Here is a 27,413-nt window from a genome sequence, read left to right as displayed (position 1 = left end):
AATTCCAATCTTTCCTCAAATTTGGTCAAACTTCACGGCCACCCTCTTTCTGCCTCCCATGTCATGTCTACCACTTTTTGGAAATTTTCGTCCATGGGGGGCGCTGTTTTTGGCCGACGCAATTGCTCCGAAACGGGTTTTTGGTTAATAATTCCATAATGCTTTTCCTTCACACCACTACCTTGTGATAGTACGTTGCTGTTGTAGACACTTATTTTTCCAACTCATAATCGCTCATGTACAGCATAGCGCCACCTACTGACATGGGAAAAGCCAAAAAATTTATTCTTCAAAAATCTATATCTCATCTTCTATTTACTCAATTGTCATCAAACTTCATACGCAAACTCTTCATAGCTCACCTGACATATATGCCAAATTTTGTGCACTTTCGCCACTGGGGGCGCTATTTTTGGGCAAAAAATCCAATCTTTCCTCAAATTTGGTCAAACTTCACGGCCACCCTCTTACTACCTCCCATGTCATGTATACCACTTTTTGGGAATTTTTGTCCATGGGGGGTGCTGTTTTTGGCCGACGCAATTGCTCCATAACGGGTTTTTGGTAAATAATTCCATAATGCTTTTCCTTCACACCACTACCTTGTGATAGTACGTTGCTGTTGTAGACACTTATTTTTCCAACTCATAATCGCTCATGTACAGCATAGCGCCACCTACTGACATGGGAAAAACCAAAAAATTTATTCTTCAAAAATCTATATCTCATCCTCTATTTACTCAATTGTCATCAAACTTCATACACATACTCTTCATAGCTCACCTGGCATATACGCCAAAGTTTGTGCACTTTCGCCCCTGGGGGTGCTGGTTATGGCAAAAATGATATTGCGGCTTCTGATTTGTCAACCTTGGCAAGCAAACTCTTTACAAGACCCTTATTGGGGCGCTTGCCATGGTCGACAACGCACGAAATTTGGCTCCTTTTTCTTAGACTGCCACCGCTACTGAGAACCAGAAGCCCAGATCCAGACGGGCCTCAGGGCCTCTATAGCGCCCCCCGAGCACCGTACAGTGCGAGACCCTATTGTTACCATGTGTCCAATTCTGTGCTTTGTCGCCATTGTGGGAGTAATGTCTCTTGCCGAAGAAGCTGTGGAAGTTATTTCGCGGGGACGCATGCCCCCGCCCCCCTTGGCCGCTGGCGCGAGGGCCCGTCGAGGCCGCTTGCGGCTTTAATTATTCTTCTTCCGTCTTCTTCTTTATTTTTCTCCGCTGTTGGGCCATTTTCGGGGCACTTGCCATGGGCGAAAACGCATGAAATTTGGCACCAGTTCCGAGAATTGCCACCGCTACTCAGACCCAAAAGCCCAAACTTGGCCGGGGCTCAGGGCCTCTATAGCGCCCCCTAAGTCGTTGTGATTTTGGTCTCCCGCATTAAGGTGCCTGGTTGCCATGTAGTTTGTAGTAGTGGCATGCCATTTGGTACGCATATGTATCTCAGTAGGCCGGACAAAAATGTAATGCCAATGCATTAGCCACGCCCAACAGGAAGTGAGGTAATTTCACTTTTGTGCGAAATGCATGGCCACGAAGACGGCGCAACTCCTCCTAGACCGTTCATAGGAATGTCACCAAAATTGATACACATCATCTACAGACATGGCTGACAAAAGATACTAAATACGTTTCACGTAGCATACACCGTTCAGAAGTTATACGTCAATCAATTTTCGATGCAAAATTTTACATGCTTAAAAATTCATAACAAATCTTCTAGTTGCTCAAAACTGCTCATACTTCACACGCAAATCACTCATTGGGCTTCTGACATGTTACCCAATTTCTGTGATATTTCGCCACTGGGGGCGCTATTTTTGGGCAAAAAATCCAATCTTTCCTCAAATTTGGTCAAACTTCACGGCCACCCTCTTACTACCTCCCATGTCATGTATACCACATTTTGGGAATTTTCGTCCATGGGGGGCGCTGTTTTTGGCCGACGCAATTGCTCAAAAACGGGTTTTTGGTAAATTATTCCATAATGCTTTCCCTTCACACCACTACCTTGTGATAGTACGTTGCTGTTGTAGACACTTATTTTTCCAACTCATAATCGCTCATGTACAGCATAGCGCCACCTACTGACATGGGAAAAACCAAAAAATTTATTCTTCAAAAATCTATATCTCATCTTCTATTTACTCAATTGTCATCAAACTTCATACACAAACTCTTCATAGCTCACCTGACATATACGCCAAATTTTGTGCACTTTCGCCCCTGGGGGTGCTGGTTATGGCAAAAATGATATTGCAGCTTCTGGTTTGTCAAACTTGGCTAGCAAACTCTTTACAAGACCCTTTTTGGGGCGCTTGCCATGGTCGACAACGCACGAAATTTGGCTCCTTTTTCTTAGACTGCCACCGCTACTGAGAACCAGAAGCCCAGATCCAGGCGGGCCTCAGGGCCTCTTTAGCGCCCCCTAAGTCGTTGTGATTTTGGCCTCCCGCATAAAGGTGCCTGGTTGCCATGTAGTTTGTAGTAGTGGCATGCCATTTGGTACGCATATGTATCTCACTAAGCCGGACAAAAATCTGATGCCAATGCATTAGCCACGCCCAACAGGAAGTGAGGTAATTTCACTTTTGTGCGAAATGCATGGCCACGACGTCGGCGCACCTCCTCCAAGGCCGTTCATAGGAATGTCACCAAAATTGATAGACATCATCTACAGACATGGCTGACAAAAGTTCCTAAATACGTTTCACGTAGGATAAGCCGTTCAGAAGTTATACGTCAATCAATTTTCAATGCAAAATTTTACATGCTTAAAAATTCATAACAAATCTTCTAATTGCTCAAAACTGCTCATACTTCACACGCAAATCCGTCATTGGGCTTCTGACATGTTACCCAATTTCTGTGATATTTCGCCACTGGGGGCGCTATTTTTGGGCAAAAAATCCAATCTTTCCTCAAATTTGGTCAAACTTCACGGCCACCCTCTTACTACCTCCCATGTCATGTATACCCCATTTTGGGAATTTTCGTCCATGGGGGGCGCTGTTTTTGGCCGACGCAATTGCTCCAAAACGGGTTTTTGGTAAATAATTCCTTAATGCTTTTCCTTCACACCACTACCTTGTGATAGTACGTTGCTGTTGTAGACACTTATTTTTCCAACTCATAATCGCTCATGTACAGCATAGCGCCACCTTCTGACATGGGAAAAACCAAAACATTTTTTCTTCAAAAATCAATATCTCATCTTCTATTTACTCTATCTTGATCAAACTTGATACGCACACTCGTAACAGGTCACCTGACATATCTCCCAAATTTTGTAAACTTTTGCCACTGGGGGCGCTGTTTTCAGGCAACATTTTATATCTCGGCTTCTGATTGGTCAAACTTGATCAAACTTGACACAACAACTCTTCATAGGTCCCTTGACATGTATACCAAATTTGGTGAACTTTCACCACTGGGGGCACTCATTGCGCTGTATCAGTTGCGGGAGAGGTGTTTCCAATCATGAGGCACCAGGAGTATGTTGTTTTTGTTGCCTTAAACACACATGACTTGTGGGGAATGGGTAGGCAGTCGGGAGCAAGTGTTGTAGCGTTACATACAGACTAATAGATGTCTAACAGAAGACAATCCTATGTAGCTTTAGCTTGGTGACTGAGGAGGTAAATACATTAATTTGGTTGGGAAGCCATGGCATAAAATTTTCTGTCCATGACAACATCTCAGCGCACCGTGTACTCTGTGTCCGATTCTGTGCTTTGTCGCCATTGCGGGAGTAATGTCTCTTGCCGAAGAAGCTGTGGAAGGTATTTCGCGGGGACGCATGCCCCCGCCCCCCTTGGCCGCTGGCGCGAGGGCCCGTCGAGGCCGCTTGCGGCTTTAATTATTCTTCCGTCTTCTTCTTCTTCCGTCTTCTTCTTCTTTATTTTTCTCCGCTGTTGGGCCATTTTCGGGGCGCTTGCCATGGGCGAAAACGCACGAAATTTGGCACCAGTTCCGAGAATTGCCACCGCTACTCAGAACCAAAAGCCCAAACTTGGCCGGGGCTCAGGGCCTCTATAGCGCCCCCTAAGTCGTTGTGATTTTGGCCTCCCGCATTAAGGTGCCTGGTTGCCATATAGTTTGTAGTAGTGGCATGCCATTTGGTACGCATATGTATCTCACTAAGCCGGACAAAAATGTAATGCCAATGCATTAGCCACGCCCAACAGGAAGTGAGGTAATTTCACTTTTGTGCGAAATGCATGGCCACGAAGACGGCGCAACTCCTAGACCGTCCATGGGAATGTCACCAACATTGATACACATCATCTACAGACATGGCTGACAAAAGTTACTAAATACGTTTCACGTAGGATAAACCGTTCAGAAGTTATACGTCAATCAATTTTCACTTCAAAATTTTACATGCTTAAAAATTCATAAGAAATCTTCTAATTGCTCAAAACTGCTCATACTTCACACGCAAATCACTCATTGGGCTTCTGACATGTTACCCAGTTTCTGTGATATTTCGCCACTGGGGGCGCTATTTTTGGGCAAAAAATCCAATCTTTCCTCAAATTTGGTCAAACTTCACGGCCACCCTCTTACTACCTCCCATGTCATGTATACCGCATTTTGGGAATTTTCGTCCATGGGGGGCGCTGTTTTTGGCCGACGCAATTGCTCCAAAACGGGTTTTTGGTAAATAATTCCATAATGCTTTTCCTTCACACCACTACCTTGTGATAGTGCGTTGCTGTTGTTGACACTTATTTTTCCAACTCATAATCGCTCATGTACAGCATAGCGCCACCTTCTGACATGGGAAAAACCAAAAAATGTATTCTTCAAAAATCTATATCTCATCTTCTATTTACTCAATTGTCATCAAACTTGATAGGCAAACTCTTCATATCTCACCTGACATGTACGCCAAATTTTGTGCACTTTCGCCCCTGGGGGTGCTGGTTATGGCGGAAATGATATTGCAGCTTCTGATTTGTCAAACTTGGCAAGCAAACTCTTTTCAAGACCCTTATTGGGGCGCTTGCCATGGTCGACAACGCACGAAATTTGGCTCCTTTTTCTTAGACTGCCACCGCTACTGAGAACCAGAAGCCCAGATCCAGGCGGGCCTCAGGGCCTCTATAGCGCCCCCTAACTCGTTGTGATTTTGGCCTCCCGCTTTAAGGTGCCTGGTTGCCATGTAGTTTGTAGTAGTGGCATGCCATTTGGTACGCATATGTATCTCACTAAGCCGGACAAAAATGTAATGCCAATGCATTAGCCACGCCCAACAGGAAGTGAGGTAATTTCACTTTTGTGCGATATGCATGGCCACGAAGACGGCGCAACTCCTCCTAGACCGTTCATAGGAATGTCACCAAAATTGATACACATCATCTACAGACATGGCTGACAAAAGTTACTAAATAGGTTTCACGTGGCATAAACCGTTCAGAAGTTATACGTCAATCAATTTTCAATGCAAAATTTTACATGCTTAAAAATTCATAACAAATCTTCTAATTGCTCAAAACTGCTCATACTTCACACGCAAATCCCTCATTGGGCTTCTGACATGTTACCCAATTTCTGTGATATTTCGCCACTGGGGGCGCTATTTTTGGGCAAAAAATCCAATCTTTCCTCAAATTTGGTCAAACTTCACGGCCACCCTCTTACTACCTCCCATGTCATGTATACCACATTTTGGGAATTTTCGTCCATGGGGGGCGCTGTTTTTGGCCGACGCAATTGCTCCAAAACGGGTTTTTGGTAAATAATTCCATAATGCTTTTCCTTCACACCACTACCTTGTGATAGTGCGTTGCTGTTGTAGACACTTATTTCTCCAACTCATAATCGCTCATGTACAGCATAGCGCCACCTACTGACATGGGAAAAACCAAAAAATTTATTCTTCAAAAATCTATATCTCATCTTCTATTTTCTCAATTGTCATCAAACTTCATACGCAAACTCTTCATAGCTCACCTGACATATACGCCAAATTTTGTGCACTTTCGCCCCTGGGGGTGCTGGTTATGGCACAAATGATATTGCAGCTTCTGATTTGTCAAACTTGGCAAGCAAACTCTTTACGGTATTTCGCGGGGACGCATGCCCCCGCCCCCCCTGGCCGCTGGCGCGAGGGCCCGTCGAGGCCGCTTGCGGCTTTAATTATTCTTCCGTCTTCTTCTTCTTTATTTTTCTCCGCTGTTGGGCCATTTTCGGGGCGCTTGCCATGGGCGAAAACGCACGAAATTTGGCACCAGTTCCGAGAATTGCCACCGCTACTCAGAACCAAAAGCCCAAACTTGGCCGGGGCTCAGGGCCTCTATAGCGCCCCCTAAGTCGTTGTGATTTTGGCCTCCCGCATTAAGGTGCCTGGTTGCCATATAATTTGTAGTAGTGCCATGCCAATTGGTATGCATATGTATCTCACTAAGCCGGACAAAAATGTAATGCCAATGCATTAGCCACGCCCAACAGGAAGTGAGGTAATTTCACTTTTGTGCGAAATGCATGGCCACGAAGACGGCGCAACTCCTCCTAGACCGTTCATAGGAATGTCACCAACATTGATACACATCAACAGACATGGCTGACAAAAGTTACTAAATACGTTTCACGTAGGATTAACCGTTCAGAAGTTATACGTCAATCAATTTTCGATGCAAAATTTAACATGCTTAAAAATTCATAACAAATCTTCTGATTGCTCAAAACAGCTCATACTTCACACGCAAATCACTCATTGGGCATCTGACATGTTACCCAATTTCTGTGATATTTCGCCACTGGGGGCGCTATTTTTGGGCAAAAATTCCGATCTTTCCTCAAATTTGGTCAAACTTCATGGCCACCCTCTTACTACCTCCCATGTCATGTGTACCACATTTTGGAAATTTTCGTCCATGGGGGGCGTTGTTTTTGGCCGACGCAATTGCTCCAAAACGGGTTTTTGGTAAATAATTCCATAATGCTTTTCCTTCACACCACTACCTTGTGATAGTACGTTGCTGTTGTAGACACTTATTTTTCCAACTCATACTCGCTCATGTACAGCATAGCGCCACCTACTGACATGGGAAAAACCAAAAAATTTATTCTTCAAAAATCTATATCTCATCTTCTATTTACTCAATTGTCATCAAACTTCATACGCAAACTCTTCATAGCTCACCTGACATTTACGCCAAATTTTGTGCACTTTCGCCACTGGGGGCGCTATTTTTGGGCAAAAAATCCAATCTTTCCTCAAATTTGGTCAAACTTCACGGCCACCCTCTTCCTACCTCCCATGTCATGTATACCACATTTTGGGAATTTTCATCCATGGGGGGCGCTGTTTTTGGCCGACGCAATTGCTCCAAAACGGGTTTTCGGTAAATTATTCCATGATGCTTTTCCTTCACACCACTACCTTGTGAAAGTACGTTGCTGTTGTAGACACTTATTTTTCCAACTCATAATCGCTCATGTACAGCATAGCGCCACCTACTGACATGTGAAAAACCAAAAAATTTATTCTTCAAAAATCTATATCTCATCTTCTATTTACTCAATTGTCATCAAACTTCATAAGCAAACTCTTCATACCTCACCTGACATATACGCCGAATTTTGTGCACTTTCGCCCCTGGGGCTGCTGGTTATGGCAAAAATGATATTGCAGCTTCTGATTTGTCAAACTTGGCAAGCGAACTCTTTACAAGACCCTTATTGGGGCGCTTGCCATGGTCGACAACGCACGAAATTTGGCTCCTTTTTCTTAGACTGCCACCGCTACTGAGAACCAGAAGCCCAGATCCAGGCGGGCCTCAGGGCCTCTATAGCGCCCCCCGAGCACCGTTCAGTGCGAGACCCTATTGTTGCCATGTGTCCTTTTCTGTGGTTTGTCGCCATTGTGGGAGTAATGTCTCTTGCCGAAGAAGCTGTGGAAGGTGTTTCGCGGGGACGCATGCCCCCGCCCCCCTTGGCCGCTGGCGCGAGGGCCCGTCGAGGCCGCTTGCGGCTTTAATTCTTTTTTCTCTTTCTTGTTTTTCTTTCACACTCATATTGTCTCTTTCTTATCCTCTTGTATTCTCTCTCTTTCTTGTTGTTTTCTCTTATATTCTCTCTCTCTCATTTTGTCTCTTTCTTATCCTCTTCTATTCTGTTATTCCCCCCCCAGTGGGGTTTCTAAACTCTCTATCTCCTCCCTCTGTCTTTCTTATTCCCTTTTCTCTCTCTCTCTCTCCCCCCTCTCTTTCTTATTAGGGCCCGAGCCCTATGGGCGAAGGCCCTATTGTTCTTGTAAGAGTTCACTATTATTATTCTTCCGTCTTCTTCTTCTTCTTCTTCTTCCGTCTTCTTCTTCTTCTTTATTTTTCTCCGCTGTTGGGCCATTTTCGGGGCACTTGCCATGGGCGAAAACGCACGAAATTTGGCACCAGTTCCGAGAATTGCCACCGCTACTCAGAACCAGAAGCACAAACTTGGCCGGGGCTCAGGGCCTCTATAGCGCCCCCTAAGTCGTTGTGATTTTGGCCTCCCGCATTAAGGTGACTGGGTGGCATGTAGTTTGTAGTAGTGGCATGCCATTTGGTACGCATATGTATCTCACTAAGCCGGACAAAAATGTCATGCCACTGCATTAGCCACGCCCAACAGGAAGTGAGGTAATTTCACTTTTGTGCGAAATGCATGGCCACGAAGAGGGCGCAACTCCTCCTAGACCGTTCATAGGAATGTCACCAAAATTGATTCACATCATCTACAGACATGGCTGACAAAAGTTACTAAATAGGTTTCACGTGGCATAAACCGTTCAGAAGTTATACGTCTATCAATTTTCGATGCAAAATTTTACATGCTTAAAAATTCATAACTAATCTTCTGATTGCTCAAAACTGCTCATACTTCACACGCAAATCCGTCATTGGGCTTCTGACATGTTACCCAATTTCTGTGATATTTCGCCACTGGGGGCGCTATTTTTGGGCAAAAATTCCAATCTTTCCTCAACTTTGGTCAAACTTCACGGCCACCCTCTTACTACCTCCCATGTCATGTATACCACATTTTGGAAATTTTCGTCCATGGGGGGCGCTGTTTTTGGCCGACGCATTTGCTCCAAAACGGGTTTTTGGTAAATAATTCCATTATGCTTTTCCTTCACACCACTACCTTGTGATAGTACGTTGCTGTTGTAGACACTTATTTTTCCAACTCATAATCGCTCATGTACAGCATAGCGCCACCTACTGACATGGGAAAAACCAAAAAATTTATTCTTCAAAAATCTATATCTCATCTTCTATTTACTCAATTGTCATCAAACTTCATACGCAAACTCTTCATAGATCACCTGACATCTACGCCAAATTTTGTGCACTTTCGCCCCTGGGGGTGCTGGTTATGGCAAAAGTGATATTGCAGCTTCTGATCTGTCAAGCTTGCCAAGCAAACTCTTTACAAGACCCTTATTGGGGCGCTTGCCATGGTCGACAACGCACGAAATTTGGCTCCTTTTTCTTAGACTGCCACCGCTACTGAGAACCAGAAGCCCAGATCCAGGCGGGCCTCAGGGCCTCTATAGCGCCCCCTAACTCGTTGTGATTATGGCCTCCCGCATTAAGGTGCCTGGTTGCCATGTAGTTTGTAGTAGTGGCATGCCATTTGGTACGCATATGTATCTCACTAAGCCGGACAAAAATGTAATGCCAATGCATTAGCCACGCCCAAGAGGAAGTGAGGTAATTTCACTTTTGTGCGAAATGCATGGCCACGAACACGGCGCAACTCCTCCTAGACCGTTCATAGGAATGTCACCAAAATTGATACACATGATCTACAGACATGGCTGACAAAAGTTTCTAAATACGTTTCACGTAGCATAAACCGTTCAGAAGTTATACGTCAATCAATTTTCACTGCAAAATTTTACATGCTTAAAAATTCATAACAAATCTTCTACTTGCTCAAAACTGCTCATACTTCACACGCAAATCACTCATTGGGCTTCTGACATGTTACCCAATATCTGTGACATTTCGCCACTGGGGGCGCTATTTTTGGGCAAAAAATCCAATCTTTCCTCAAATTTGGTCAAACTTCTCGGCCACCCTCTTACTACCTCCCATGTCATGTATACCACATTTTGGGAATTTTCGTCCATGGGGGGCGCTGTTTTTGGCCGACGCAATTGCTCCAACACGGGTTTTTGGTAAATAATTCCATAATGCTTTTCTTTCACACCACTACCTTGTGGTAATGTCTCTTGCCGAAGAAGCTGTGGAAGGTTTTTCGCGGGGACGCATGCCCCCGCCCCCCTTGGCCGCTGGCGCGAGGGCCCGTCGAGGCCGCTTGCGGCTTTAATTCTTTTTTCTCTTTCTTGTTGTTTTCTCTCTCGCTATCATTCATTCTCTTACTCTCATATTTTGTCTCTTTCTTATCCTCTTATTCTCTTTTCTCTTGGTCGCTCATATTTTCTCGTATCCTCTTATATTCTCCATTTTCTCTTTCTTGTTTTCTCTCTTCTGTCTTTCTTATTCTCTTATATTCTCTTTCTTTTTGCGCTCTCTCTCGTTTTGTCTCTTTCTTATCCTCTTCTATTCTCTGTTATTCCCCCCAGTGGGGTTTCTAAACTCTCTCTCTCTCTCTCTCTCCCCCCCCCTTCTTATTCGCTTTTCTCTCTCTGTTGTTTTCCCTCTCATTCTCCTCTCTCTCTCTCTCTCTCTCTCTCTCTCGCTGTCTCCTCTCTCTTCCCCCATCTTTCTTATTCTTTTTTTCTCTTTCTTGTTGTTTCTCTCTCGCTATCATTCATTCTCTTATTTTCTCTCTCACTCTCATATTTTGTCTCTTTTCTCTTGGTCTCATATTTTCTCGTATCCTCTTTTTCTCTCTTTGATTTTTCTCTCTCTCCCCCTCTGTCTGTCTTATCCTCTTATATTCTCTATTTTCTCTTGTTTTCTCTCTCATTTTGTCTTTCTTATTCTCTTATTCTCTCTCGTCGTTTTCTCTTTCTTATATTCTTTCTTTTTGTGCTCTCTCTCATTTTGTCTCTCTCTCATCCTCTTCTATTCTCTGTTATTCCCCCCCAGTGGGGTTTCTAAACTCTCTCTCTCTCTGTGTTCCCGGTGCCTCGTGCCCCTCAGTTTTTCGCTGTAATTGCTCTCCGCTCAGTCTGTAGCCTGGCCCGCCTGGGAATGTAAATGCGTCTCATTTGATTTTCCTCACTCAGCTTTTACGCCGCGGTTTCTGATTTCATTTTGTTCGTTTCATGGTAACGAATCCTAACTGGGTTCTCCGAGTCGTGCCATGAACCGGTGGAAATGTGGCCCTGTTCGTCTTGATTTGAATAAAGCTGCGTCTGACATTTCGCAGCACTCCAGCTGATGTCTACAGTGCGTTCTCCGTGATATGGAATGGAACCAAACACACCAGAATGACTCGCTGGGAAATTTTCTTTTTCATCTTTTTTTTTTTTTTTTTTATAAAGGGTGTGAAAACTTTTACACTTTATTTTTCCCCCCCCATATGTTTTAAGGCTGTGAATGTAAATGAATTGACTGAGCATCTGGTTACGTGTCGCAGCCAAAATAACGCTGCTCATGTGACTAATGTTGATGACGTAATTGACGTAAACAATTGTGCGAAAAAAATCAGGATTTCATAAAATTTAAGCAGGTCAGGGGTGTGTGTGTGTGTGTGTGTGTGTGTGTGAGAGTTTTCTTCTGGAATCTCTGCTTAAGCTGGTAGCTTTAAGAAGTTAAACCTAAATTACACCAAAGCTCGAGTAAATGCTTGAATCTGATTGGTCAGAAGGTGTGTATTAGCTCATGGAACAGCACTGGTAGTTCTACATGTAGCATGATCAATAGGTTTATATTAATTATTCGAATGCGTTATTGTTTCCATAGTAACAGTAATCATACACAGGGACTTGTAAAGCAGAAGCTCGACATAACCGAAGACTCGTAATAAACAGATTTAAAAAGTGTCATTATTCAATAAAATAATTCTTACAAACATTGAAGTATATTTATATTTAACATGTTAACTGTTTTGTTGTTTACGCACTAACGTGGTGGTTGTTTGTCCGATTGGTTTTTGTGCTAGGCTTCGTACTAGCTAAATTGTCATCGCTAGTTAACTGTACTAGACTCCACAGGGTTGGTCCAAGCCAATCGTTTGGATTTGTTGCGATACCTGATTTGCATGTAGACTTCCATGGTTAGAGAAGCAGCTTTGGGACCAGAAGGTCGTTGGTTCGGTTCCCCGGACCAGCAGGAATGGCTGAAGTGCCGTTGCTCTTGAGCAAGGCACCTAACCCCAGGCTGCTCTGGGTATCTTGTACGTTGCTCTAGATAAGAGCGTCTGCTTAACGTCATTAATGTAACGCGTAGACTTGAGAATCTGGATTTAAGTGTTCTTGCTACTTGCCGATGGCGTTCAAGGCCGAGGAGGCGATTTTGGAGAAACCAGCTAGATTTTGAAATGATCCAACCAAAAAAATTCCACCTCCTTCCTTCAGCCTTCCCTCCAAAGCCGCTCTTCCAAAACGCACGAACGCGCACTGCCTGACTACCGCTGGAGGACAAGTCCCCGAGAGAGCGTATTGGGAGAGAGGAGCGTGGCTCAGCGCATCATCGTCATGTCCAATGAATGAAATTCACCCCAAAAAACAAAACGAACCGGGTAACTCCCTCCTTCAACCATCGTTGAAAAGACTTACTGATGTTTCCTCCGGTTTGACTTCTTGCTGCCTCTACCTGCCATTCAGAAAGTCCTACTTGAAGTCGGAATTACGGGTTTGTCATGCTCAAGTGTGTTTTTTGTTTGTTTGGTCAGCATGAAATAAAATATCGCAGACGCCAAGATCCCATCTCACTTGTTCATGCAGATACAAACCAAGAGCTTCAGTTAAAGGAGAACTGAAGGCAATTTTTTTTTTTTATGATCAAATTTCTGTTTCTCTCATTTTATTAAATATCAGAATGCATTTTTGATCGCTATTTTGTCGCTGCTATAGCAAGTTATGAGTGTTTGAAATACGCTCTGTAATAGATCGGTCCATATGTCAAAGCGATGGCCGTAAACAAGATTCATTGAGACCTGTGCGAGACATCGTAGGACGGAAGTAAAACGTACAGCAGAAATCAAAGTGACCGACATCTGCCGGTGTTCCGTGTCCGAAATCGCTCACTCGTTCACTACTCCCTACATAGGGAATTACTCTATAGAGGACTATATATTGAATTCATTGGTAAAATAAAAAAACGCTTTCGGACACTACTCCGTCGCACTGGTGTTTACAGTACGTCATTACTGTCGCACGATTAAAACGTGCCGGATCAGTCGGCTGGTGGGTTTCAAAATAATAAAACACGCATGTGTGTTTGTGATAAATCCATATTATACTGAGCGGATTTCCCACATTAATCAATTGAGGTTTTTCACCCACATGACCAAGTCATGTGATGCATCGTTAGGCTGCCATTTTGGACGTCACGGCTCGAATCAGTTTGAATGCGAGGAAGGCGACAAACGAAAAACATAAAAGAAAAAGGAGCGAGATGCAGAAAACACCTTCACTATCCAGCGACGTAGGGCATTTACAGGGCGAGCAGAGGGAGAGGTATTTGCAAAAATTGAGGTTAGCAGGCTTAGAGAACGACGTTTACCTGCTTCCACCAGGATTGTTCACTGACGTACGGAAGTACACGAAGCCCTCGTCTTTACCTGACTTCGGCCCACACGATCTGTATACCTATGTCGTTAAAAACCAGGCTGGGTAACATGCCTACATCAGCGGGTCGTCCCTGGAGCCGGTGGTCGCCATCTTATTACAGCTAAGGTTTGTTCACATTTTCATTTACTTTCAGTCCTCAGGATAAACAAAATGTTATTAAATGTCATTGAAATAACTTCTTAGTCTGTTGAGACATGGCCTGTTATAAATTTGCTGTTACCAGGCAATGACCAAGAACTGTATTATTAGGGTCGGTGTCTGTGTTGTAGCAGTGTACTAGCAGCTAGCTGTTAGCACTAGCTAATGTCAACAACATAGTAGCTAGTATGTTACTGTAGCAATGTTGACGTTCAGTCATTTGGATGACTGTTAAAACCTTTCAGCCTCAAGTTTTTCCTTTACTGTATTTACTAGTTTACTGTAATTATGATCCGGCAGTTATTTACACCGGATCCAGTGTAAATAGCTGCCGGAGCGCGCTCCGGCTTGCTCCCCCTCAAATTAAGCAGCGCGCTCCGGAACCTCGGCCGGAGCACTCCGGGAGCAAGCCGGAGCGGGCTGCTTAATTTGAGGGGGAGCAAGCCGGAGCGCGCTGCTTAATTTGAGGGGGAGCAAGCCGGAGTGCGCTGCTTAATTTGAGGGGGAGCAAGCCGGAGCGCGCTCCAGAACCTCGGCCGGAGCACTCCGGGAGCAAGCCGGAGCGGGCTGCTTAATTTGAGGGGGAGCAAGCCGGAGCGCGCTCCGGAACCTCGGCTGGAGCACTCCGGGAGCAAGCCGGAGCGGGCTGCTTAATTTGAGGGGGAGCAAGCCGGAGCGCGCTGCTTAATTTGAGGGGGAGCAAGCCGGAGTGCGCTGCTTAATTTGAGGGGGAGCAAGCCGGAGCGCGCTCCAGAACCTCGGCCGGAGCACTCCGGGAGCAAGCCGGAGCGGGCTGCTTAATTTGAGGGGGAGCAAGCCGGAGCGCGCTGCTTAATTTGAGGGGGAGCAAGCCGGAGTGCGCTGCTTAATTTGAGGGGGAGCAAGCCGGAGCGCGCTGCTTAATTTGAGGGGGAGCAAGCCAGAGTGCGCTGCTTAATTTGAGGGGCAGCAAGCCGGAGCGCGCTGCTTAATTTGAGGGGGAGCAAGCTGGAGCGCGCTCCGGCAGCTATTGACACTGGATCCGGTGTAAATAGCTGCCGGATCATAATTACAGTAAACTAGTAAATACAGTAAAGGAAAAACTTGAGACTGAAAGGTTTTAACAGTCATCCAAATAACTGAACGTCAACATTGCTACAGTAACATACTAGCTACTATGTTGTTGACATTAGCTAGCTTGACCTTCAAAATGGCGGACACCTGGGCGTCACGTGACCCTGTGACGTCAGGTGAAATACCTCAATACAAAGTACCTGCATCTTTCAGTTCTTTTAAATCAAGGCTGAATCCTTTCTTTCTTCTTTCCTGCTGCCTTTTATTAAATCACATTTGAGGCTTTTAATTTGATTTCTTTCAGCACGACCGCAATGCATGATGGGATATACTGCTTTGGTTAGTGACCATCGGTTGTACACTACTTTTCATGATGCATTGTGGGATACTTTGAGTGCACTATATAGGGTGTAAATAATCCTCACTAAGGTTTTGGACGGCACTACAAAATGGCGTCCTCACTATATAGTGCCCTAGTAGGGAGCGATTTCGGACACAGGAAAAGCGACCGACGTCTGCCGACGTTGTCAAAAGACGTGCGCGCCCTCCTTCTAATGCTGACGTAATCAAGCCGGAAGTTTTGTTTGTTTTGATAGCAATCAGGAAAGTTTGAAAAAAGTAGTCAGTAATCGCCATTTAAACTCACTTTTGTGCAATACTTCGTTTGGAAAACAGTTTTCAAATTGGCACCTGGCTGACACTTGACGTTTCGAAGTCTCGCACAAGTCTCGTGAAGATCGCGCGGATAAGCGACGCCTGCCGTGGACCAAACGAACTAAATTCAACACGGCTAAAAACCGAATAGGCCGATAAGTATAATATTTAATTGCGATTAGTTGCCAATACGAGTCACGATATAAGGTTACTAAAACCGAAAATGTAATTGAATAACACGTTAATTAAGAAATAAAGCAAGTTTAAAAAGGACTTCAGTTCTGTTTTAACGTTCACAATGTTCAAACATCAGAACAGGAAAAATTGTGATCTCAAACTGTGACTTTCTTTCACTGTGGCATAGGTTGATGAGTATTTCAGAAACTGCTGATCTCCTGGGGTTTCCACCAGGGCTTTGAACCGGTTCAAGGAACGAAAACGAAAACCGGGAACTTTTTCTATTTCACATGGAACAGAAACGAAACCAGAAACTTTATTATTTTTTATGTTCCGGAACAGAAACGCTTATTTAAAAATAATGGTAACCGGTTAATACCGGTTTTTATTTCGTTCCTCAAAGTTTCCGTAGCCTACAAATAAAAAAGTAATTCTTCTCCTGCGCAAGTTTCTATGACCCGCTGGGGTTCACTTCCTGTGTGACGTTCGCTGACTGAATGGAGAGAGCGGGAAGGTGGACTGCTATCATGTCTCCATTACTGAGTGTCTGAGCAAAGAAGAGCCTGAACGATGCAACCTCCCTATTGGCTGTTTGTAAAAATGTATCAATTGTTGCCCTTCCCACGGGAATCATCGCGGGCTCGAGAGACGAGACCTGACGAGTTAGTTCGTTGGTAGCAGAACAAAATGTCTGGACACAAATCAGGTTTTCAGAAAAGGAAAGAAAATAAACGGAGGGTCGAAAATACAAAAAAGGAGGCAGAAAATGCAAAACGAGTTTTAAGGTAGGACAAATGGTTACTTTTTAAGGCGGCCCGCCGTGGCTGCAGGCTTTCAGTTGTGTCATTGAATGGTTACTTTTCTGAGGCGGCCCGCCGTGGCTGCCTGCAGGCTTATTTATTATAGCCCATTTAGTTAAAATAGTTGATATAAAATGTTTATAGTTATAGTTATGTGATGGTTGTCCTGATTTAGACTGGTGTTTTTTTTGGGGGGGGGGTTGCGCGATGTTGCACCCGGGTCCAGATTAGGGCAGAACCGGCCCTGGCTACATTTCAGGTGTAGTTTGTTTTATGAATGTATGTACTTGCATAGATGTGTACTTGCTCTTCCAATATGGCGCCTAACAAAATCTCGCGGCGCGGTGACGTCATGCGGTAGCCCTCTATAGGGCCTGACTAGCCTTTGGTAACACACTAAACGAATTATCTTTCATTTTTGGCACTTTTTCTGTTTGTGTAGATGGGAAGACATACTGAGAATCCAAATCGCCAACATTTGAAATAATAATTGTTTTGAATTATTTCTTGTCTTATTTAATGAAGGTTGTAATAGAATTAGCCTACATTTGGCTTAAGCTGGATGAGACAGAGACATAATTTTATAGCCATTTGTTAAACCGCTGAGAGGGAACGTAATTAACTGTTCCGGGAACTAAATTTTTTTGTTCTAACCGGTTCGGGAACGTCTATTTAATGGTGGAACCCAAAACCGGAAACGTTAAAATTCCGTTTCTGTTCGGAACGAACCAATAGGAAAACAATTCTGGTTCAAAGCCCTGGTTTCCACACAAACAGTCTCTAGAGTTTATACAGAATGGTGCGGAAAACAACAAACATCGAGCGAGTGAGCGACAGTTCTGTGGGTGGAAACAAACGCCTTGTTGATAAGAGAGGGTCAGAGGAAAATGGACAGATTGGTTTGATCTTTTTTGCCAGGAAGGAAGGATATAGTAACTTGTAGCAACGCTTTACAACCGTGGTGAGCAGAAAAGCATCTCAGCATGGAACAGAACACCACACTGGGTTCCACTCCTGCAGCCAAGAACAGGGGTCTTAGACTCTAGAACAAGTTCCTATTAAAGTGGCCAGTGAATGTATATCAACTAAAAAAGTGTACAAGCAACAGCTAACGATAGTTATATTGCTGAAAATAAACATTTGTGTACCATCCACTAGTGAAACAGTCCTCCACTATGAGGAAAGGTTGAAGGTCCTTCCAACTCGGGTATCGAAATTATTTCCCAAGTTCCTACTCGAAATTGGTTAAGGTGGTGTTCATGTGCACAAGTTTCACAGAACATCTACCAAACCATCACCGAAGAAGTGTGGAAGCGCCACATTGGACGCGTGCTGCGTATGCCACCCATGCCAATCCAGGGAATAGCCCTCAGATGGACTCCTGATGGCTGGAGAAACAGAGGCAGGCCCCAGGAAACTTGGAAGAGGACCCTTGAAAAGGAAATGAAGATGAAAGGATGGACCTGGGGCTACCTGGAAAGATGGGCTCCAGATCGAGAACGTTGGAGGGCTTTGGTCGAGGCCTCATGCTCTATTATGGGCAATGTGCAACTTCTAAGTCAGCAACTCGTATGTACCATTGTACCGTTCGAAAGCATGCGAAGGCAGCATTTATCTAACAACTTTTTCATCGCGTTTTCGCAGTGAAACTGTCGTAGGTATAATGTTGGGTGTAACAGGAAACGTTGGATGCCCTTTGTCTGCCATTTTTGTTCGGCTAGATGGTTAGATTTATCAATACGTCTGCCTAGCATTGTGGAAATCTCTGATCGTGCGCAGATAGGTAGACCAGCAGGTAGGCCATCCAGTCAGATGAACGCGCACTGCCTGACTACTCAACAGGCAGGCAGGCAGGCAATCGGATGAAATGATTCGGACCAAATGAAATGATTGGACGGGCTTTTTATATCCCTGCAACTGCCACAGATGATGGACTTTTTATTACTTTTTTTAGCTCACTGGCCATCGGCCAATGAGCTATTGCCATCATGCGGCGTCCATCATCTATCCGTTCAGTCGTCCAAAAATCGCTGCTCCTCCCGGAGTTTTCAATGGATTTTGAATCTGGTTGGTTTATTTGGAAAATCTAATCAGTCTGCGCAAAAGTTACTCTCTGATTTTGGCAATCTTGGTTCATGGCTTCTTGGGGAAGCCATGAACGCCATTGGTTAGAGAAGCAGCTTTGGGACCAGAAGGTCGCTGGTTCGGTTCCCCGGACCAGCAGGAATGGCTGAAGTGCCATTACCCTTGAGCAAGGCACCTAAAGGCCTCTGCATGCTCTTGCGACAAGGCTTTCGCAGATAGCTTTTCGCAGACAGTTGTAATTTATCGTTGAGCGGGGAGTAATAGGCATGCGCGAGGTTATTCACCGCCACAACGCAAGGGGGCGCGAAGTCGCAAAATCGCTAGGAGTAGTTGGTGGGTGTGGTTAGTGGAGTGTTTATCCTCTGGTTACTTATAATGACTAGAACTGGAGTCGTATAGATGTACGTACTTCCTCACTTCCTCGATTAACCGCTCTTCGTGCTGCTCCATCTTCGCTTGTGTTTTTAAAAATGGCGGTCGTGAAAACAAACCAAACCGGGAAAGTAGGGAAGCGGAAGTGCATGTACAGCGGATGTAGAGTGGACCAATCAGAGCCCTCTTGTCTGCGACGCTGTCTGCGAGGCTGTCTGCGGTGGTCACGATTTTTGGGAGGTGCGCGCAGAGCGTCTGCGAAGGGGGGGGCTTCACAGATGCCATCTGCGACGCCATCTGCGAGGACTGGGTTGTCAGCATAAATTGGCCTTAACCCCAAACTGCTGCCCAGGCTGCTCTGGGTATCTTGTACGTTGCTCTAGATAAGAGCATCTGCTAAATGTCATTAATGTAATGCGTAGACTTGAATCTCAACCATCACGCACCTAACGTGATGGTTGTTTGTTTGATTTGTTTTATGTGCTGGGCTTTGTACAAGCTTTGTTGATAGATTGTCGTCATCATCGTAATTTAACTGTACTAAACTCCACAGGATTGATTCAAGCCAATCGTTTGGATTTGCTGCTATACCTGATTTGCATGGGGACTTCCATGGTTAGAAGGGCCAGAAGGTCGCTGGTTCGGTTCCCTGGACCAACAGGAATGGCTGAAGTGCTGTTGCCGTTGAGCAAGGCACCTAACCCTGAACTGCTCCCCAGGCTGCTCTGGGTCTCTTGTACGTTGCTCTGGATAACAGCGTCTGCTAAATGGCAATAATGTCATGGTTTTCTCGTTAACAAGCTCCTAATTGGGCCGGTTAACGAACTTTCAGGAAAATCGCTGCTCCTCCCTGAGTTTTCATTGGATTTTTGATCCTGATTGTTTTGTTTTGAAGATCAAATTGTTCTCAAGAGCAACTTGGTTAATCATCAACGAGTCTGGTTTCTCATGGGACGGCCGTGTGAGCTCCTGCCTCGCCGACGCTCTGGTTCTTTTTCTTGTCTGAGCATTTGATTTATTCATTACTATTGGGCTGTGAAGAGAATTTCAAGAAATCTAACCATCAATGTTTGTCTGGCTGAACAAAATGGCCTACTGTGCCTTTTTAACATCGCTGCTCCATGTCTCAGACGTACACAGGAAAGATGCGAACATACAGCGAGAACGGCCTTACGCTGCCAGGTTCTGACTAGCGAGCTCTGTGACCTGATTAGACATTGTTCCACCTCATCATTCCACCCGGCGGCCTTTCACTGACGCCGTATAATGCCAGCCTGCCTACGCCAAAGCATGCAGTTCACGTTTTGCCATTTTTAGTTTCCTCATCCCAGAACAGGAGACGCCCCGGATCTCTGTGCGTTAAGGAGGGCGCTTAATTACTCCTTTGTGACTGTAATCAGATTTTTCTGTGGCGGTTTGAAACCAGCCTTGATCGACATGTCTGTCTCGCACAACAGGAAATGGGAAAAGTCTCCATTCTTCACCAGGCTCGGAGAGCTTCCACTCGCGCTATTGATTCTCTCAAGGCAATAAAGCTGTGTTCTTCCTTTTGCATTATAAGAACTGAAAAAGGAGGAAGGTGTTGTGCAGCTCCACTGCAGAAGATTTGGTGTGCGTGTGTAGGTGTGCTGTTTTGTAATATCTTTTCACGAAAGTTCTGGGTTCTGAATTAGTCAGCAGTGTCGCACTCATTGTCCTGGATTGAAGTCTCTTATTTTATGGCACTGCGACTTTAAGGAGTATACACGCACGCAGAATTCCGCTCGAAGATGTAGTAAATTTAATATTGCACTCATGCGGGAATAAATAGAAGCAGGGATTAAAAATAAGGTGTTGGTGATGTAAAAGGAGCGTGGCTTCAGGCGTGAGGTTTTTGTAAGATTGATTGGTGACTCATGCTTCACCAGACCCTGAACAGGAGTGTGTGTGTGTGTGTTTTGCACCTTTATTTTAACTTAAAAACGTCGTCAGAAATCAGTGTAGTAAACTTATCGACTAAAGGGTTCAGTGAATCGAGTGACCTCCTCCCCGCTAACACTCGGGCTTGCGTCATGTGGTTGCCACGGCAACCTGACAGCAATGCGTTTTGCCTGTGAGTGAACTCTCTCTCGCTCTCTCTCTCTCTCTCTCTCTCTCTCTCTCTCTGTGTGCCTGAGGCTTTGTGTGCTCCTCGAAATCTCTCGTTCTCGCTCAGTGCATGGCTACTAATTTACCATGTATGCCTCTGGTTAGGGATGAAAATAGGTTAGGGATGTGCTGCTTTTTCGAGCAGACGAGCCAATCAGCATACGGCTCTCGCCCGATTTGATCGATTGACAATTGAGTAAGCCCCGCCCCCTACCCGTCCATCTCGCGTCATTATTCTCTCGTCTCAACACATTGGTTTGAATGACATGGCTTCACTTTTGTCCTCATGGCAAACGGAGAACGTTTCGTGCTCGTGAACGTGACCTTCCGCGTCTCCGGTAGCTTCAGAAGGGACCCTTTTTTTTTGTTTCAGGAGTTAAATAAATCCGTCATCTTTATTCAGCGTGTTGTAAACAGACTCCCAAATGATGCTCGTGTTTAGAATCCGTACACCAGCTTTGATGCAGTAACCCAGTCCTGTCCAGTCGAGCTGAATTGAACACAGCATGGTTTGGGTTTTAGATCGAACACGCTCCCTGTCAAATACTTTGCATTTCAGATTAGTCACAAGATGCGAAACGCTACTTTACTGACGTAAAGTACGTGGCCATTTTTGAATACCGTGTTGAGTTCATGTTCGGGTCTGAATGGCTGTGTAGGTTTAGCAGGCTTCTCATGTGCGTTTGACGAGACGTCCTCACACGCAACTCCGTCAGAGACCTGGAGGATTCGATGAACTTTTTAGTTTAAAAAAAAACAAAAAAACCTTTCTTTCTGAATAGTGCATGAACAGCTGAATGCTGAAGTTGAATTTCCTCTTGGTTTCTTTCCTTTAGTGCTGTTATTTATTTATTTCCCCCCCCCCCCCCCCCCCCCGAGCATCGATGCCGGAGGCACACAGACGTCCAGCTGTTTCATCTCGAATCTCTCGATCCACAGTGACGCAGCTCACATTTCAGTACACCATCAGAGATCAGGCGTACAATTGAAGATCATTTAATGCAGATGGTGATTCAGTGCAGTTTATCATCATGGGATGTGATGCACAGGGGCCACACCCCCTTCACTGGGACTGACTTGCTACAGAGGCCACGCCTCCTGTACTGACTGACAGGCATAGAGGCCACACCCCCTTCATGAGAAATGACTTGAATAGAGACCATGTCTTCTATACTGAGTGACAGGCACGGAGGCCACGCCCCCTTCACTGGGACTGACTTGCAGAGGCCATGCCTCCTGTACTGAGTGACAGGCACAGAGGCCACGCCCCTTCACTGGGACTGACTTGCAGAGGACATGCCTCCTGTACTGAGTGACAGGCACAGAGGCCACGCCCCTTCACTGGGACTGACTTGCAGAGGCCATGCCTCCTGTACTGAGTGACAGGCACAGAGGCCACGCCCCCTTCACTGGGACTGACTTGCAGAGGCCATGCCTCCTGTACTGAGTGACAGGCACGGAGGCCACGCCCCCTTCACTGGGACTGACTTGCAGAGGCCATGCCTCCTGTACTGAGTGACAGGCATGGAGGCCACGCCCCCTTCACTGGGACTGACTTGCTACAGAGGCCGTGCCGCCTCCATGAGGAATGACTGGCATAGAGGCCACGCCTCCTATACTGGGACTGACTTGCTACAGAGGCCACGCCTCCTGTACTGAGTGACAGGCACAGAGGCCACACACCCCTTCACTGGCACTGACTTGCTACAGAGGCCATGCCTCCTTCATGAGGAATGACTTGCTTTAAGGCCACGCCTACTATGCTGAGTGACCGTCACAGAGGCCACTCCCCTTCTCTGGGACTGACTTGCACAGAGGCTGTACCCCCTTTATGGGGAATGACTTGCATAGAGGCCACTCCTCCTATACTGAGTGACTGTCACAGAGGCCACGCCCCTTCACTGGGACTGACTTGCTACAGAGGCCACACCCCCTTCACTGGCACCGACTTGCTACAGAGGCCATGCGCCCTTCATGAGGAATGACTTTCATTGAAGCCACGCCTACTATGCTGAATGACGGGCACAGAGGCCACGCCTCCTTCATGAAGAATGACTTGCATTGAAGCCACGCCTACTATGCTGAATGACAGGCACAGAGGCCACGCCTCCATGAGGAATGACCTGTATTGAGGCCATGCCTACAGTGGTGAGTGATGGGCACAGAGGCCACGCCTCCTTCATGAAGAATGACTTGCATTGAAGCCACGCCTGCTATGCTGAATGACAGGCACAGAGGCCACGCCTCCATGAGGAATGACCTGTATTGAGGCCATGCCTACAGTGGTGAGTGATGGGCACAGAGGCCACGCCTCCTTCATGAAGAATGACTTGCATTGAAGCCACGCCTGCTATGCTGAATGACAGGCACAGAGGCCACGCCTCCATGAGGAATGACCTGTATTGAGGCCATGCCTACAGTGGTGAGTGATGGGCACAGAGGCCACGCCTCCTTCATGAAGAATGACTTGCATTGAAGCCACGCCTACTATGGTGAATGACTGTCACAGAGGCCACGCCCCTTCACTGGGACTGACTTGCATGGAGGCCATGCCCCCTTAATGAGGAATGACTTGCATAGAGGCCACGCCTCCTGTACTGAGATTGACAGGCACAGCGGCCACACCCTCTTGACACAGACCAAGCCGAGGTTACACGGGCAGCATGATGATTCAGTCACTGAACTTTTTATCCAGCACACACCATTCTGAATCAGTGCAGCTTTGAGATAAGGGCTGTGTGTGTGTGTGTGTGTGTGTGTGTGTGTGTGTGTGTGTGTGAGAAAGTCGCAGTCATTTTCTCTCCTTTCTTTGTGCTCTCTCTATAGAGGTTCAGCTAATAGCTCCAAGCCTGAAAGCCTCTTTACTTCAGCGCACTGTAAGATTACAGAACAGAGGTGTAATAAGGGCTAATGTGTATGCCTTTATTCTAAATAGACGAGCAACTGCAGGCGGGCGAGCGAGCGAGCGAGCGAGAGCGTGTGAGAGACGGAAGGAAACTTTGTTCCATCCAGACTTCAGCTGCAATAAGTGTAAAACACGTCCTTTTAAATAGTGAGATTTACATGCAGTGCAGTGATGGTCCTAATGGCTCGCTCATCTTTCTTCCACACCGTTTTGTGTGTTTCTGCCAAGTGCCTATGGAATCAATTTTGTGCCAAAATGTTCATACAATACTTTTGAAATATCAAACAAAAACGACAAATCAAAATACAAAAAAAGAAAAAAAAAAGGCAATTTTTTTAGACTGGCAAACAAATTATTCATGTAATCGTGCAAAATATCAGTCTATTAGACTACGTTCTAGGGTTGGGCGGTATTACGGTAAGAAGGTATCCCGAGGTATCCAAAAGTACCAACGGTATCGGTGTCATTACCGTCATTTAAAAAAAATATATAATATCTAAATAAATATGGAGTACATGAGGTCATAATATAAAATAATAAATTGAAGATCATCCCGAATAACTGTGTGATAGAATTAGTGAAAATACGATCAATTTCCTAAAGAAGTTCTCATCGCGTGCAGGGTTGTTTGTCGTTACCATGGCAACCCTGCGTGACATTTGGAGTCTGACAGAAAGCTTCGCAAGAGACTGAGACCGGGGGTGTCATGGCTCAGATGGCTAAGGCACCGTACCATAAATCCGGGGACCCGGGTTCGATTCCGACCCGAGGTTATTTCCCGATCCCGTCTCTCTCTCCCCCTCTCATTTCCTGTCTCTCTATACTGTCCTATCTAAAAAAAAAAAAGAGACTGTGACCGCGGTTGAAAGAAGGCAAGTCAAGATAACGAGTTAGTGGCAAAAAAAAATACAACATCGGCAGTGTGGCAGTATTTTGGTTTCAAACCAAACGAAAAATCTAATATGTCCCCTAAGGCACACCATAGCCTGGGGTACTCCACTTCCACGAGATCTCTCCAATGAGTTGTGTTTTGAGTAGGTTACATGAGTAACAACAAGGTAAAATAATATAACGTATGACATTTGGGATGTGGGTAATAAACGTTTGAAATGTCATCTACTGAAGAAACGGAAGAAAACATCGTAGCGTAAACTGTTAGGTTTCTGGTGGGAATTAGCAATGCGCTTGCTATCTTTGTTGGGTGTGTTAAACCGTATGGATTTAAGTGGAATAATTGTAAGGAGTTATGTGATCAAGACAACGTTTTAAGCAAGGTAAGGCCATTTGATTATTAATTTCCCCGCCATGGCATGACGTGGGCCCATATGATTTTGCCTTGTGCAGCTATCACGCATTTGAATTAGGTTCGCCTCATTTGCACTGAAGAATATGGTTTATCGCGCAGTCTAAACGGACTTGGGTGTTGGTTGATTCTTTTTCTTTTTTTTATTTCCCATGCTTGAAAGGGTATGATCCTGCTCATCGTGTACTTTTTTTTGATGGAGTAGGTGAAATAGTGCTGCAAATGGCGTTTCAACGCAGACATGTGTAAACGACAGTTGAATGCTATTTTCAAGATGAAGGAAGAGTTGCGTGATGCTTTGAAATATCTCTTAATCCATTCATCAATGCACAAAATTCGCTTTGCTGCTTAATCCATACCACAATGCACACAATTCGCTATGCTGCTTTTAAATAGTACATTTGAGGCATAGGCGCACGTTACACAGTAGGCCGAAACAAAATATTATTTTTTTCTCGGTAATACCGTATACCCCGGGAAAACACAGAGACGGTTTAAAGGTATCAAAATTTGGATACCGCCCAACCCTACTACGTTCAGACTGCACCCTGAAACGACCCATATCCGATTTTTTTGCCCATATGCGACCTGTATCCGATTTGTTATTGACAATCTGAACGACACAGATCCGATTTTTTCACATGCGACCCAGGCCGCTTGGATATGTGGTCCTAATTCCGATGCATATCCGATATTTTCACATGCGACTGCAGTCTGACCGGACAGGTCGCATTCATGCGCCCTACACGTCATCAACAAGAGACAAACGTCACTATTCTGCGTTGGCTAATCCCGCCTGTTTGGTGGAAAACAACAACGTTTGTACAGTTTTCAGAATTTAAATAGACTTTTATAGAACTGATCAAGCTAATGGTGGATTTGGTAGGGACCTGGATGTTGATCTGTTAGCCTGATTAAATAAAACAGTTTCTATAACTGATTTATAACTTAAACCATCCTGTATTACAAGATTATAAGATTGTTCTGGAAATTTCCAGTAATTTGACACCTTCGGTCTCATTAGTCTGCTGCCCACATTAATCAGATTATTGTGTGAGTTCCGCCGCTGCCACAAAAACCACATCGCCAGGTCTCGCCTCATCTCCATCGCAAACTGCACTGGTGTTTCTGCACCTTGAGCCAGCGCTGAGAGAAGTTGCAGAATTCAGCTGGCTATAAACAATCTAAATAAATATTTATAAAAATGTAGAAAAAGTTTATTAATATGACGAAATAAATATGTGCAAATTATTAAGCCTGAATTAAGAGTTTGGTAATACAGTGGCCGTATCCCAAACGACTGCCTACTGAAGCTCGAGTGCACTATATAGAGTTTAAAAATCCATTACTTCCTAGTAACATGTAGTGCACTTATATAGAAATTACAGAGACATTTAGGAGTCAACCCTCGTTACCAGGCTACACGTTTTCATTTCAGTTCAGAAACAAAAACACACACGAGACCTCACACTTTAATCAGATAATTAAACAAACAAACAAAAAAAAAAATAAATCATTAAACTTGAAGAGTGCGCTTTTTTTTGTTTACGTATTACGTAGATGTGCTTATTACGTGTCAATTTGTGCATGCGGGACACTTTTGGGTCGTTTTCCGTTCATATTGGAGATCGCATACAAGTCTCATATAATTGGTAATGTGAACGGCCTAACAAAAAAATCGGATTTCACAACAAATCGGATATGGGTCGTTTCAGGTTGCGGTCTGAACGTAGTTACTCTTCAGAAACCTTTTATTTTTGTTCCGCGTCTTTCTCAGTTTTGTTTGACGTAATTTATTAACCCCGCCGACAGTAGTCGGAGGGGTTATTATTTTCACCTGCGTCAGTCTGTCTGTCTGTCTGTCTGTCTGTCTGTCTGTCTGTCTGTCTGTCTGTCTGTGTGTCTGCAAGATATCTCAAGAACCAATGGATCGATTTGGACCAAATTTTGTACATGTGTTGCCAATCACCCAGGAAGGAAACCATTAAATTTTGGAGGTCAAAGGTCAAGGTCATGGCAGAACTTCGAAATTTTCTCCCAATGTATTTTAATAGGGAAAAGGCGGGGTTTGCACTCGTTA

At 45.0% G+C, this 27,413-nt stretch overlaps 1 protein-coding gene across 1 annotated transcript in view; it reads left to right on the top strand.

The window, feature by feature from the left end:
* The window catches only part of dhx36 (DEAH (Asp-Glu-Ala-His) box polypeptide 36), a 153,954-nt gene that overhangs the window by 78,094 nt on the left and 48,447 nt on the right, over window positions 1-27,413 (top strand). The gene's annotated exons all lie outside the window — the stretch shown is intronic.

This window comes from Neoarius graeffei, chromosome 6 (genome assembly GCF_027579695.1).
Source record: "Neoarius graeffei isolate fNeoGra1 chromosome 6, fNeoGra1.pri, whole genome shotgun sequence".
NCBI classification, from domain to species: domain Eukaryota; kingdom Metazoa; phylum Chordata; class Actinopteri; order Siluriformes; family Ariidae; genus Neoarius; species Neoarius graeffei.
This window is presented reverse-complemented; position numbering and strand designations above follow the sequence as displayed.